The sequence below is a fragment of the Salmo salar genome, chromosome 22 (assembly GCF_965601325.2).
Source record: "Salmo salar chromosome 22, fSalSal1, whole genome shotgun sequence".
Taxonomy (NCBI): Eukaryota; Metazoa; Chordata; class Actinopteri; order Salmoniformes; family Salmonidae; genus Salmo; species Salmo salar.
The window spans coordinates 32,676,405-32,692,373 of record NC_138312.1 but is presented as its reverse complement, the minus strand read 5'-3'; the positions used below and the strand labels follow the sequence as shown (position 1 = coordinate 32,692,373).

The window sequence follows — 15,969 nt, the reverse complement described above, 5'->3', positions numbered from 1 at the left end:
CTAGTATTTGCTTGGGAATTAATTGCCTTGGTAAAACAACAGGAGCATAGACAGTATGCAGCATTACATTGGAGCATTGTTTAAAATAAATATCTATATATATTTAAACAGGGAGGCCAGCTGAGAACAAGTTCTCCTTTACAACTGCGACCTGGCCAAGATAAAGCAAAGCAGTGCAACAAAAACAACAACAAAGAGTTACACATGGGATAAACAAATGTACAGTCAATAACACAATAGATTTAGTCTACAGTGTGTGCAAATGTAGTAAGATTAGGGAGGTAAGGCAATAAATAGGCAATAGTGGTGAAATAATTACAATTTAGCATTAACACTGGAGTGATAGATGTGCAGATGATGATGTGCAAGTAGAGATACTGGGGTGCAAAGAGCAAAAAATAAATAACAATATGGGGATGAGGTAGTTGGGTGGGCTATTTACAGATGGGCTATGTACACGTGCAGTGATCGGTAAGCTGCTCTGACAGCTGATGCTAAAAGTTCGTGAGGGAGATAAGACTCCAGCTTCAGTGATTTTTGCAATTCGTTCCAGTCATTGGCAGCAGCGAACTGGAAGGAAAGGCGGCCAAAGGGGGAGTTGGCTTTCGGGATGACCAGTGAAATATACCTGATGGAGCGCGTGCTATGGGTGGGTGTTGCTATGGTGACCAGTGAGCTAAGATAAGGTGGGGCTTTACCTATCAAAGACTTATGGACGACCTGGAGCCAGATGGTTTGGCGACGAATATGAAGCAAGGGCCAGCCAACGAGAGCATACAGGTCGCAGTGGTGGGTAGTATATGGGGCTTTGGTAACAAAGTGGATGGCACTGTGATAGACTACATCTAATATGCTGAGTAGAGTGTTGGAGGCTATTTTGTAAATGACATCGCCGAAGTCAAGGATCGGTAGGATAGTCAGTTTTACGAGGGTATGTTTGGCAACATGAGTGAAGGAGGCTTTGTTGTGAAATAAGAAGCTGTTTGTAGACTTAATTTTGGATTGGAGATGCTTAATGTGAGTCTGGAAGGAAAGTTTACAGTCTAACCAGACACCTAGGTATTTGTAGTTGTCCACATATTCTAACTCAAAACCGTCCAGAGTAGTGATGCTTGTCGGGTGGGCGGGTAGCGATCGGTTGAAAAGCATGAATTTAGTTTTACTAGCATTTAAGAGCAGTTGGAGACCATGGAAGGAGTGTTGTATGGCATTGAAGCTCATCTGGAGGTTTGTTAACACAGTGTCCAAAGACTGGCCAGAAGTATACAGAATGGTGTCGTTTGCATAGAGGTGGATCAGAGAATCACCAGCAGCAAGAGCGACATCATTGATATACAGAGAAGAGAGTCGGCCCGAGAATTGAACCCTGTAGAGACTGCCAGAGGTCCGGACAACAGGCCCTCCGATTTGACACACTGAACTCTATCTGAGAAGTAGTCGGTGAACCAACTGATTTGTAGGGGTCCAGACATCAGCCATCTGGATGTGGGTGAAGGAGAAACGAGGGGGGGGGGGGGGGGGGGGACTTGGGCAAGTTGCTGCGTGGGGTGCAGAGCTGTTTGCCGGGGTAGGGTAACCAGGAGGAAAGCATGGCCAGCCGTAGAAAAATGTTTCTTGAAATTCTCGATTGTTGTGGATTTATCGGTGGTGACAGTGTTTCCTAGCCTCAGCACAGTGGTCAGCTGTTGTCGGATATTATTGTTTTTTTACAAGGTGGAGGTATGTAAGGGGCCTCAAGACAATTTGATTATTTGACCTGTGGTTTACCTAATGTGCAGACGTGCATTTTAACAGCCAAACTAGCCATAAGGAAGAACAACAAAATAATTTTACATAATGTGGTTTTATGTACAGCACTTATAGGAGCCACAACAAACCATGTATACAATACCCTGTAGCACAGGGTAAACAGGCTTACAATTATTTCCAGTGGTTAGAGCATTGGAATTGTAACCGAAAGGTTGCAAGATCGTGGTCCCTGAGCTGACAAGGTAAACATCTGTCGTTCTGCCCCTGAACAAGGCAATTAACCCACTGTTCTTAGGCCGTCATTGAATATAGGAATTTGTTCTTAACTGACTTGCCAAGTTAAATAAAGGTAAAAATAATTAAATAAAAGTTTTTTAATTGGGTTAACTGTTAACTTCAAAGAGCTCCCAGCCTCATTTCATCCTCTAATCTACCATGCCGAAATCTCCACTCTCTTCCATATCTTTTCTGCTTTCCGCTTCACCAGATGGCCCTTTTAATTCAAGTGTGTGGAGCCTACCAGCCTTTATACTTTTAAAACCAGGCGGTGTAAAGGAATAGAACGTTTGGGGGACTGAGGAAAGCCGGCAAGGATGGAAGAGGTGAGGAGGAGTAGGAGGAGAAGGAAGGAGGGCATAGAAGTGGAAATGAGACGGCGAGCCTCACAAGGTAGAGGGTAGGAAGGCTGGGGAGTTGAGTCACAACCTGCAATCAGAGCACAACCTGTGGCAAACCCATTCATGACAAAATGCCATCAGCATCTGTGAGGGGGTTCATTCTTTCGCAAAATATTTTTAAAAAGCTGAGCAATATTACTTTCCCATTCCCAAGCATAACTAGATTTGACTGATGGATTTAACCTAGATGTAGAGAAATATCCCCCAGTTATAAAGTAAGAAACATGCTTTATGTCTCTAAATTCTCATTACACACGCTCAGAAGACACTAGCAGGTCCACTCCACACCATTCCAAATGTGCGCCATGCTGTGCCAAGCCTAGTCTGGTAGTAGATTATCTGAGCACAATGAGTGGAGAAATCACAACTTCCATCCCCCTAATCTGTCCATGGTAGTGCAGGGACAGCAGTGGCAGCCTGATAAATAGCTCTCTCAGTTGAAGCCCAAACAAATCCCTACTATCTCTCTCTCCTCAGTTACTAACAGATATCACCTATTCAGAACTCACTACAGGTTTTAGATCTGTTTTAGATTGAAGGCCACTTCCTCTCTCTTTGGCAGACTGTGGACTTGTAGATGTTCAACTTGTCCCGAAAAGGTCAGTGCTGAAAAGTTGTATAACAAACAAATGTTTCTCAGGAGAGGTATTCATTTATTTTTGTCATTAAGTAACACTTCACTTCAGCGGAAAAACTAGTTCCATGAATCCAGGCCTGGGAGATTTACTGTATCAATGATAACCGCTGAGATCACTGAGGCAAAAAGACAAACCCATGTCGGAAAATGAAGAGTGCTGACCTTTCCAAAATGGTCACTGATACCAAACCAATTAGGGGAAAGACGTTAATTGAAGTTTAAACGATAGCAACCCAGGCTGTCACGGTTTTCGTAAGGATGAAACCAAAACACAGCGGGAATGTGTATACTCATCTTTTTAATAGGCAGAACGAAGGAAAACACACGTATACAAAACAACGACGATAACAGTCTTGTCAGGCACACAGCTAAACAAGAAACAACTACCCACAAAATCCCATAGAAAAACACCCCTCTTAAATAGGACCTTCAATTAGAAGCAACGAGGAGCAGCTGCTTCCAATTGAAGGTCAATCCAACAAACACCACATAGAAATAGACATACTAGAACTAACATAGAAATAGGTTAACAAAGAACATAGCCCAACAAACCCCAAAACACTAAACAAACACCCCCTGCCACGTCCTGACCAAACTACAATAACAAATAACCCCTTATACTGGTCAGGACGTGACAGTACCCCCCCCCCCCCCCCAAGGTGCAGACCCCGGATGCACCTCACACAAAAAATAAACACAAAAAAATAAACCCCAAAACAAACAAAAAATAATCCTAACTAAAGGGAGGGAAGGGAGGGTGGCCACCGTGTACTTGTACTACACCCCCCCCTCCCCAACCTCCTACTACGGAGGTGGCTCAGGCTCCGGCCTTACTCCCCAACCTAACCTGTCCACCACCGCTAAATACTTATTACATTTTACCCCTCCTGAAGTCTCTGGCGCATCGCTGAAGACCTCGGGCTGATGCGAGTCGCTGGAGACCTCGGGCTGAAGGGCGACTCTGGGAGCTCCGGACTGTGGGCCGTCTCTCTACGGGGCTCTGTCGCAGGACCCTCTGGACGAGGCACTGTCGCCGGACCCTCTGGACGAGGCACTGTCGCCGGACCCTCTGGACGAGGCACTGTCGCCGGACCCTCTGGACGAGGCACTGTCGCCGGACCCTCTGGACGAGGCACTGTCGCCGGACCCTCTGGACGAGGCACTGTCGCCGGACCCTCTGGACGAGGCACTGTCGCCGGACCCTCTGGACGAGGCACTGTCGCCGGAAGCTCTGGACGGGGACTGCGCACTGAAGGCCTGATGCGTGGGGCTGGCTTAGGAAGCACCAGACTAGGGACACGCACCACAGGGCTAGTGCGAGGAGCAGGAGCAGGACGAGCTGGACTGGGCTGACGCACTGGAGGCCTGGTGCGTGGTGCTGGCTTTGGAGGTGCCAGACTAGAGACCCGCACCTCAGGGCTAGTGCGAGGAGCAGGAGCAGGATGAGCTGGACTGGGCTGACGCACTGGAGGCCTGGTGCGTGGTGCTGGCTTTGGAGGTGCCAGACTAGAGACCCGCACCTCAGGGCTAGTACGAGGAGCAGGAACTGGATACACCGGCCATGAGTAGTCACTGGAGGTCTGGAGCGCACCTCCTGCACAACCCGTCCTGGCTGGATGGTAATAGTAGCCCTGTACGAGCGGAGTGCTGGCACAGGGCGAACTGGGCTGTGCAGAGGCCTGATGGCTGCCGTGCGTAGAGCAGGAGTAGGGTAGCCTGGGCCTAGGAGGCGCACTGGTGGCCAGATGTGCTGCGCAGGCATCCTCCTCCCAGGCTGGATACCCACTCTAGCACGGCACTTGCGAGGGGCTGGGATCGCTCGCACCGGACTGAGCGTGCACATGGGCAAGATCGTGCGCACTTCCGCATACACCGGCGCTCTCCACTCCAAACACTCCCCATAATAAGCACGGGGAGTTGGCTTAGGGCTCACCCTTAGCCCAGCCAAACTACCCGTGTGCCCCCCCCCCACCCCCAAAACATTTTTGGGGCTGCCTCTCGCACTTGCCTCTCGGTGCGTATAATGCCTCATAATAGCGCCGCTCCATCTTGGCTGCCTCCAGCTCCTCCTTAGGGCGTCGGTAATCCCCAGCCTGGTGCCAAGGTCCTGCCCCGTCCAGAATCTCTTCCCATGTCCATGACTCCACAGAGCTCTGCTGCTGCTCCTTCCTCCGCTGCTTGGTCCATTTGTGGTGGGTAGTTCTGTCACGGTTGTCGTAAGGATTAAACCAAAACGCAGCGGGAATGTGTATACTCGTCTTCTTTTTAATAGGCAGAAAGAAGGAAAACCGAAACAAAACACACGTATACAAAACAACGACGATAACAGTCTTGTCAGGCACACAGCTAAACAAGAAACAACTACCCACAAAATCCCATAGAAAAACACCCCTCTTAAATAGGACCTTCAATTAGAAGCAACGAGGAGCAGCTGCTTCCAATTGAAGGTCAACCCAACAAACACCACATAGAAATCGACATACTAGAACTAACATAGAAATAGACTAACAAAGAACATAGCCCAACAAACCCCAAAACACTCTAAACAAACACCCCCTGCCACGTCCTGACCAAACTACAATAACAAATAACCCCTTATACTGGTCAGGATGTGACACAGGCAAACTGAGGCTGGCACTGAATGGCAACTAGTGGGGACATACAGCAATTAGGGAGATATCAATCAAATCCTCACTCACTCTCTCACCACCACAGTTCATTTCCTCATCATTGATCTGAAAGTAGGCTGAGAGGTCCAGTCAGCTCACCTATTTAACAGAGAATGGGTTTGGATTTGGTCATGTGTGTCTCTGCTCAGCTCCCCCTTACAGTAACTCCATCCCTGGCACGCTCTCTGCACCTGTGTGAGGGAGGGAATACCCTAGGACAGTTCCATAGCTCCACCCCTTCCCATGGGCCTGATTCCACCTCACTGTGTACTTCTTAATGTAAGATTTCTTGACTGTCTATGTTCTTTGTGTGTTCGTAAGCTCATTACAGGCAGAGCTGTGATTGTCCCAGGCAGGGTGATGGATGCATGGTGTTTGTGTTTCAGGGGCTGCATGAGGTTTTCTGTGGGTCTTTCCATTATTCATCATACACACCATTAGTGACAAGAGAGAAACAAGAGTGTGGGCTTCCCTGATCCTGAACTGAGACCTGAGACATGCTTTCATTCTGTCTCAATATATAACATTCTCAAACACACATCTCTCACATGTGCACAAATACACACACACACACACACACCTGTACAAACACAGATACACACATCCCCAACACAAATGATGTCTGCACAGCAGAGAACATTTACAGATTCTCACAATATAAACCAATATTACTTTCAATGAGACAGATGCATGGCTGAACAGACAAACACACATTGTCCCTGGTCCTACATAGCTACCTCGGGGGTCTTGACTGTCCCCCGGGCCTCTCTATTAATCTTGTCCAGGGACACACACACCATCTGCTGTATGCTACCCTAGCCACATTATTATGGAAGAGCAAAAGTGCCTGGAAGCATAACTCACACTGGAAACAATGTCGCAGGAGATGTTCAGGCACTTATTTAATCAGCAAGTGATTTTTTATCAACTAAAGATTTAGTTTAGTAGGAGTTCAGAGAATTCCAAACTAATTTGTCAAACAATATGAAAGCTCATACATCAAACATGGACTCAAGATTGTGTGTGTGCACGTGTGTGTGTGTCTGTGTGTGTGCATATGTGTGTGAATTAAAAAGAGATCAGAAAGAGGCCATAAGGAGGTGTAAGTAATTAAGCTGTCCTGTTTGATAGGACCGCAGCCATTCATCATCCTGCAGCTTAATCACAGATGACGGCCAACTAATAAAACTGATAAGAGATCTGGGTGGCACCGAGATATCTTATCAGACATTTGGGTTTAATTAGTTACTTTGGTTTCCCTCTCTATAGCAGCTCATAGGATGAAACAGGGCAGATCTACCTGCAAAGGAACGCTTGTGCATTCATATTGAAGGTGATTGGATTCCATAAATGATTTTCATATAGTACAGCCATACATTAGACCAGGCCTGGGCAAAGGCCCACGACCTGATTCAATACGGCCCAAGGAATCATGCTCAGATCACATAAATAATTTGCAATAGTAAAGTTTTGAAAAATGTATTTGTTATTCAAATTAAAAGCCCAATGAATACTCGCCTTTGTGTAATGATTGTGGGACATTTATTTTGAAGGCACGTATAAATAACAACTGCACGTGGACAGACAGTGACTGACAGGCTGACACACACACATCACAATTACAAATAGTAGCTATCTAAAATTGCGCAACAATGAGTTTTTTGAAGATTTCAAAGAAAAGGAAAAGGGAAAGCTGTGTGCTTTGTGTGCAAAAAGAGCATTGCTGTCAGGGACTACAGACAATCATGGACTACAAAAGGAAAAGCAGCCACGTCACCGAGACCGACGTCTTGCTTCCGGACAGGCTAAAAAAATTATTTGCACGCTTTGAGGATAACACAGTCCCACTGACGCGGCCCGCTACCAAGGACTGTGGGCTCTCCTTCTCCGTGGCTGACGTGAGTAAAACATTTAAATGTGTTAACCCTCGCAAGGCTGCCGGCCCAGACGGCATCCCAAGCCGCATCCTCAGAGCATGCGCAGACCAGCTGGCTGGTGTGTTTACGGGCATATTCAATCTCTCCCTATCTCAGTCTGCTGTCCACATATGCTTCAAGATGGCCACCATTGTTCCTGTACCCAAGAAGGCAAAGGTAACTAAATGACTATCGCCCGTAGCACTCACGTCTGTCATCAAGAAGTGCTTTGAGAGACTAGTCAAGGATCATACCTTACCTGCCACCCTAGACCCACTTCCATTTGCTTACCGCCCCCAATAGATCGACAGACGATGCAATTGCCATCACTCTGCACACTGCCCTATTCCATCTGGACAAGAAGAATACCTATGTAAGAATGCTGTTTATTGACTAACAACATAGTACCCTCCAAGCTCATCATTAAGCTTGAGACCCTGGGTCTGAACCCCGCTCTGTGCAACTGGGTAATGGACTTTATCACGGGCCGCCCCCAGGTGGTGAAGGTAGGAAACATCACCTCCACTTAGCTGATCCTCAACACTGGGGCCCGACAAGGGTGTGTGCTCAGCCCCCTCCTGTATTCCCTGTTCACCCATGACTGAGTGGCCAAGCACGCCTCCAACTCAATCATCAAGTTTGCAGATGATACAACAGTAGTAGGCTTGATTACCAACGATGATGAGACAGCCTACAGGGAGGAGGTGAGGGCTCTGGGAGTGTGATGCCTGGAAAACAACCTCTTACTCAACATCAACAAAAGAAAGGAGAACGATCGTGGACTTTAGGAAACAGCAGAGGGAGCACCCTCCTATCCACATCGACGGGACCGCAGTGGAGAAGGTGGAAAGGTTCAAGTTCTTCGGCGTACACATCACTGAGAAACTGAAATGGTCCACCCACACAGACAGTGTGGTGAAGGCGCAACAGTGCCTGTTCAACCTCAGGAGGCTAAGAAATTTGGCTTGGCCCCTAAAACCCTTAAGGGCATGTACAGTTGAAGTCGGAAGTTTACATACACCTTAGCCAAATACATTTAAACTCCGTTTTTCACAATTCCTGACATTTAATCCTAGTAAAATTCCCTGTCTTAGGTCAGGTAGGATCAACACTTTATTTTAAGAATGTGAAATGTCAGAATAAAGGTAGAGAGAATGATTTATTTCAGCTTTTATTTCTTTCATCACATTCCCAGTGGGTCAGAAGTTTACATACACTCAATTAGTATTTGGTAGCATTGCCTTTAAATAGTTTTACTTGGGTCAAACGAGATTCCCACAATAAGTTGGGTGAATGTTGGCCCATTCCTCCTGACAGAGCTGGTGTAACTGAGTCAGGTTTGTAGGCCTCCTTGCTCGCACACGCTTTTTCAGTTCTTCCCACAAATTTTCGATAAGATTGAGGTCAGGGCTTTGTGATGGCCATTCCAATACCGTGAATTTGTTGTCCTTAAGCCATTTTGCCATAACTTTGGAAATATGCTTGGGGGTCATTGTCCATTTGGAAGACCCATTTGCGACCAAGCTTTAACTTCCTGACTGATGTCTTGAGATGTTGCTTCAATATATCCACATAATTTTCCATCCTCATGATGCCATCCATTTTGTGAAGTGCACCAGTCCCTCCTGCAGCAAAACACCTCCACAATATGATGCTGCCCCCCCTGTGCTTCATAGTTGGGATGGTGTTCTTCGGCTTGCAAGCCTCCCCCTTTTTCCTCCAAACAGGACGATGGTCATTATGGCCAAACAGTTCTATTTTTGTTTCATCAGACCAGGGGACATTTCTCCAAAAAGTATGATCTTTGTCCCCATGTGCAGTTGCAAACCGTAGTCTGGCTTTTTTATGGCGGCTTTGGAGCAGTGGCTTCTTCCTTGCTGAGTGGCCTTTCAGGTTATGTCGATATAGGACTCGTTGTACTGTGGATATAGATACTTTTGTACCTGTTTCCTCCAGCATCTTCACAAGGTCCTTTGCTGTTGTTCTGTGATTGATTTGCACTTTTCGCACCAAAGTACGTTTATCTCTAGGCGACAGAACGTGTCTCCTTCCTGACCGGTATGACAGCTGCGTGGCCCCATGGTGTTTATACTTGCGCACTATTGTTTGTACAGATGAATGTGGTACCTTCAGGCATTTGGAAATTGCTCCCAAGGATGAACCAGACTTGTGGAGGTCTACAATTTTTTTCTGAGGTCTTGGCTGATTTCTTTTGATTTTCCCATGTCAAGCAAAAAGGCACTGAGTTTGAAGGTATGCTTTGAAATACATCCACAGGTACACCTCCAATTGGCTCAAATGATGTCAATTAGCCTATCAGAAGTTTCTAAAGCCATGACATCATTTTCTGGAATTTTCCAAGCACAGTCTACTTAGTGTATGTAAACTTCTGACCCACTGGAATTGTGATACAGTGAATTATAAGTGAAATAATCTGTCTGTAAACAATTGTTGGAAAAATTACTTGTGTCATGCAAGTAAATGTCCTAACCGACTTGCCAAAACTATAGTTTGTTAACAAAAAACGTGTGGAGTGGTTGAAAATGAGTTTTAATGACTCCAACCTAAGTGTATGTAAACTTCCAACTTCAACTGTATGTACTGTTGTCTATACTATAATACTCTATCTTAGTCCGTTCCGCTCTGACATCGCTCATACATATGTATATAGTCTTAATTCATTCCTACTTAGATTTGTGTGTATTGGGTATATATTGTGTAATTTCTTAGATATTACTGCACTTTCGGAGCTAGAAGCACAAGCATTTTGCTACATGCAGATCTCCCCTATCACATAAACGTGAGATGGCTGAGTTTGGGGAAGGTGCTTCAAAGGGCGTGGGACCTGAAGTCGGGGATTACTGAGTTTTTGCAAATGAAAGGAAAATACGTGGATTTCCCTCAGCTGCAAGATAAAGAATGGTTGGCTGATTTTGCCTTCACTGTGGACATCATGGCCTTCATGAATGAACTGAATTCCAAACTACAAGGGAAGGGCCTTTTTGCACATCAGATGTACAGTCTTGTCAAAGCCTTCAAGGGAAAATTACTCCTCCTGACCCACCAAGTAAAAACCAACAATCTCACCCACCTTCCGACACTACTACTCTGTTCCCTATCAGATGACCAGTGGGAGAAGCTGCTGCGTACTTTGAACGGTGAGTTCTCGTCGTTTTGAGGATTTCAAAGTGTTGGAAAATGACATACTGTTGGTTTCCTCTCCTTTCACCTTTGATGTGGATAACGCTCCCACTGACCTGCAACTTGAGCTTATCGATCTTCAGTCTGATGCAGTGATTGGAGAACTATTCAAAACAATGTCACTGACAAGGTTCTATGCATCTTTCGATGAACAAAACTTTCCAAAGATTAGGAGTTATGCTCAGAAGATGTTTGTACTGTTTGGGTCAACCTATGTATGTGAACAGACATTTTCAGTGATGAAATATAACAAGTCAAGGCACAGATCATCTCTTACTGACTCTCACCTCTCAGCAATCCTGAGCATAGCGACATCAGAAACTATACCTGACTTCACTGCTCTAGTCAATGTCCATCAGAGACTTCATTCCTCACACTGATTGAGAAGTTTAAATGGAATGTTGACCTCTCCCTCTTTCTTGTGTCCGTGGTGTTCTGTCCGTGGTGCTGAATGCACAGTGTACTTTTCCCTCCGTGTAGTTCATTGAATGTTTAATAATGAAAATATCTACCAAAAGGAGAACATGGATGTGGTTTATTTCTGTGCATGTTAAAAAATAAAAATAAGTAGCATACAGTGAGGGAAAAAAGTATTTGAACCCCTGCTGATTTTGTACGTTTGCCCACCGACAAAGAAATGATCAGTCTATCATTTTAATGGTAGGTTTATTTGAACAGTGGGAGACAGAATAACAACAAAAAAATCCTGAAAAACGCATGTCAAAAATGTTATAAATTGATTTGCATTTTAATGAGGGAAATAAGTATTTGACCCCCTCTCAATCAGAAAGATTTCTGGCTCCCAGGTGTCTTTTATGAAGGTAACGAGCTGAGATTAGGAGCACACTCTTAAAGGGAGTGCTCCTAATCTCAGCTTGTTACCTGTATAAAAGACACCTGTCCACAGAAGCAATCAATCAATCAGATTCCAAACTATCCACCATGGCCAAGACCAAAGAGCTCTCCAAGGATGTCAGGGACAAGATTGTAGACCTACACAAGGCTGGAATGGGCTACAAGACCATCGCCAAGCAGCTTGGTGAGAAGGTGTCGCAAATGGAAGAAACACAAAAGAACTGTCAATCTCCCTCGGCCTGTGGCTCCATGCGATCTCACCTCGTGGAGTTGCAATGATCATGAGAACGGTGAGGAATCAGCCCAGAACTACACGGGAGGATCTTGTCAATGATCTCAAGGCAGCTGGGACCATAGTCACCAAGAAAACAATTGGTAACACACTACGCCGTGAAGGACTGAAATCCTGCAACGTCCGCAAGGTCCCCCTGCTCAAGAAAGCACATATACATGCCCGTCTGAAGTTTGCCAATGAACATCTGAATGATTCAGAGGACAACTGGGTGAAAGTGTTGTGGTCAGATGAGACCAAAATGGAGCTCTTTGGCATCAACTCAACTCGCCGTGTTTGGAGGAGGAATGCTGCCTATGACCCGAAGAACACCATCTCCACCGTCAAACATGGAGGTGGAAACATTATGCTTTGGGGGTGTTTTTCTGCTAAGGGGACAGGACAACTTCACCACATCAAAGGGACGATGGACGGGGCCATGTACCGTCAAATATTGGGTGAGAACCTCCTTCCCTCAGCCAGGGCATTGAAAATGGGTCATGGATGGGTATTCCAGCAACGCATTGAACCAAAACACACGGCCAAGGCAACAAAGGAGTTGCTCAAGAAGAAGCACATTAAGGTCCTGGAGTGGCCTAGCCAGTCTCCAGACCTTAATCCCATAGAAAATCTGTGGAGGGAACTGAAGGTTTGAGTTGCCAAACATCAGCCTGCATTAGACTATGCTCAATGCATCTGGTGAATGGTGGTGACATACTGTAGGCCTCCTTCAATTGCTGTGGCTACAGAAAAAGTGTCCTTATCATTATAATACCTGTATGTCCTTTGTGAGAGATTTTCCACATCCACATACTTACAGTATTTCAATATGGTCACTGACATCTGACCTGCGGTCTATGGCGCTTTAGTCTAAAATCACCTTTGAAAACGATAGGCAAATCTTATGGACATTCTCCAGAAAGCACACATATTTTATACATTCTTTAAAAAAAAATCTGTTAGGGCTTTGTGAGTATGTGTTGAGGTGGAGGAGTCAGAGGAGAACAGGCTTGTTTGGGCACCTGGGAGCCAGTGGTCCATGGACCTGCAGGTTAATCCTGGTCTACAGGTGAGCTCCTTCTCCACACACTAATGAGTAGCAATCTAGGTGCCTCCATGGCCTGGCGGCCCAGTGGTGGGGACGCTTGTGTTCTTGGCAGATAACAAGGATTTTAACATGCTTGGTGCTCAGCAATAACACTGCTCCTCCACGCTCTGAGACACTCTGATACACAGTGCTACATCGACTCCCAGCCCCCGACACACCCAGGGGGATTGGCAGGGTTTCATCCCCATGCCGTCGTGCAACGCTGTGAAGCGCTCCCCGGGGGCCACTACCCACACTGCACCGGGCTGATACAGGTGAGGTGGATTCCATTAAGACTAAAGAGATGGGTGCACCGAGTGGCTCGCCTCATTCTCCTCCTCCACCTCGTTCCTGATTGTGCACAGAGTTCCAGATGAAAAGAGAAGAGCATGTTCCTCTTAAGCCTCTCTGGTGGCTGGGTCTGAGTGCTGCCATGGGCACACCATTCATTGCTTTACAAGACCATTTGCTCCAAGAAAAACACCAACATGCAATGCCACTCTGATAAGGCTTCTGCCCCTTTTACTTGTTCCCACAGCTCTGAAAAATCCAGTAGCTACACGGATTACAAGTCTACTATACTGTATGGTATATGACCTGGGAATCTATGATGTGGAGTGAATAGGTTCACTTGTGATTCAAGGGTTTGTCCACCTCTTGGACATATTATGTTATGCACTAAAGCCCTGTTCATACCTGGTGCTAACATGCATCCTGTGTCCGGATTGTGTCCACATTCTGATAGTGCCAACATTTTCAGACAGCTGCACACCACATTTACCACACGATTAACCACATGTTAATGCAAGGTGTAACCTGGACTCTCTGAACATGCACAACTCACCACTGGAGTCAGAATCCATTTAGATGTGCAAACTAAAGGAAGGTGTGTGGATATTGTAGGCGACTCAATAAAGGAAACATCATTTGACCAACTCTATGATCTATTGAAAACGGAAACTTGATTTTGAAAGTCTCAATATATGACAATAACATACAGGTTGAATAATGGAAAATACAGTAAAATATATGATGTTGAGGAGACTCTTCTGAAAAAAAAGATTTGTGTCTACTAAATTTGCTGGAAGATATACAAATGTAAAGATGATTAGAATGGTGGCATGATCTAATTTGTTTACTATGGCAAGCAAGTAACCCTATTCTATAGTCATGGCATTCACACACATTTTTTCCCCCCACTTGTCAATCAAATTCTGTAACAACAATTCTACAAATTATGAGAGATGTGTCAAAAGAAAGAAGGAACAGAATGGGAGTCTCTCTTTTATATCTATAACAAAGCTTTGTTCCATGCTATAGACTTACAAAGAAAGCATGGTCGTAATCGTGCATACAATGTGCATGCTGCTGTTGCTGGGAACAAATGTAGGCTACACAAAAACCAAAAGCTCTTACCTGTCCAATGAATCTCTCTTCTGAACGATTCCAAATCCGACAGGTTACACAGATTAGGTCAGGCACTTCATATCCTTGGTGATACTTTCAATAAATATCGTGTTTTTGTGCCGATTACACAATTCGTAGATACTGAGGAAGGAAGGACAAGGGATGAGAGTGAATGAAGTTTTCGCGCCTCGCAGCTGCGGCGCGCATGAGTAACTGTCCTTGGTGCTGAAAAACACTCGGAGGAGCGCGCGGATTCCTTGAGATTTTATCCCGTGGTTAAAAAGTCTACCCACCTTTTTACACACCTCTGGTACTAATTGAACATTATACTCACTTGAGTCCCTTCAGATTACTAACCGCGCGTCCACACCTCATAACTCAGATGTGCAACAGATCTTATTTGATAACAAATTAGACAAGTGTTATCAATAAGCCTGGTAGAAAGGATGAGTCGAGGAATGAAACATATCTGATCACGGGTGCATGATATTTTAACGAGTCAACTCATTATTCCTTCACCATGCATAGTTTTACATTTTTAAAACGGTCACACGAGTCCATAGGCTATCATGTGAACTGAACTGTCATATTGACAGCCACAACAGAAGGCAACAGACCGACCGCCTGTGGATGATAGCGACTCCGAATAGGTGTGTCTGTGGGCTATCAAGCCTGCACGTTGTGAACGACCACCCTGACAATCAATACAGATGCTATTGATTAATTTAAATCGGCGCAATAAGAAACGGGTCGTAGTCTTTCTCAAAAGTTTAGATTAGGTCTAACTGTTATCATGCATATCCTAATAATAGCATATTACAAATGCATTGTGATATTAGGCTAGTATTAATACAATAAGAATAGTTAGAAGACAGATTATGTTATCCTAGTAGCTTTTTGCATTCTGTTTTCGAGAGCTGTTGATTAGGATGCGCTGAGCATGTAAATGTGGAGAAGCTCAGGTGAATCGTCTTGATTTTGTTCAACCGAACAAGCAAAACTCATAACAGCAGCTGCTCGGAGACTGCTTAGCTGCATCGATAGATTTCTATTTACAGTCCACGCACAAGTTCTGACACGGGAGTGGAGACGAGGGAGAACGCGAGGTGGCTCCCAGGTGGTAACCCTGCGCGCACGGGATATGGACTCTCAAGATCACCAAATTATGTGTTGTGACCTCTAACCCTCTTCTGCCAAAAACCACATTCACACAGTCAGGGAGGGGCTATCACTGGTTTTGTATGCGACGTCACCCATCTTCATACATCCACTGGAATAATATGAATTATAATTGACAACAAAGGAAAGGCCATATCTCCATGACCTCAAAGCTCTCAAATGTAGGCTAATCTATGTGGGTTTCACTATTAATTAAATCAGTTGTCAATGCAGTGCAGACCTTATGCAGCTACTCTCCTAACTTGACTGTGGATAACTGGTGGAGTGGCAGATTAAACAATTGTGATTATATATAGCAGACATTCTGTATATCTGTCAGCC

At 45.3% G+C, this 15,969-nt stretch overlaps 1 protein-coding gene across 1 annotated transcript in view; it reads right to left on the bottom strand.

The window, feature by feature from the left end:
* The window catches only part of LOC106583186 (metabotropic glutamate receptor 2), a 96,996-nt gene extending 81,376 nt beyond the window's left edge, over window positions 1–15,620 (bottom strand). The window contains exon 1 of the mRNA XM_014167087.3: window positions 14,479–15,620. The gene's annotated coding sequence lies outside the window, so the exon portion shown is untranslated. The remainder of the gene's footprint in view (window positions 1–14,478) is intronic.
* Between the last annotated feature and the right edge of the window lie 349 nt (window positions 15,621–15,969).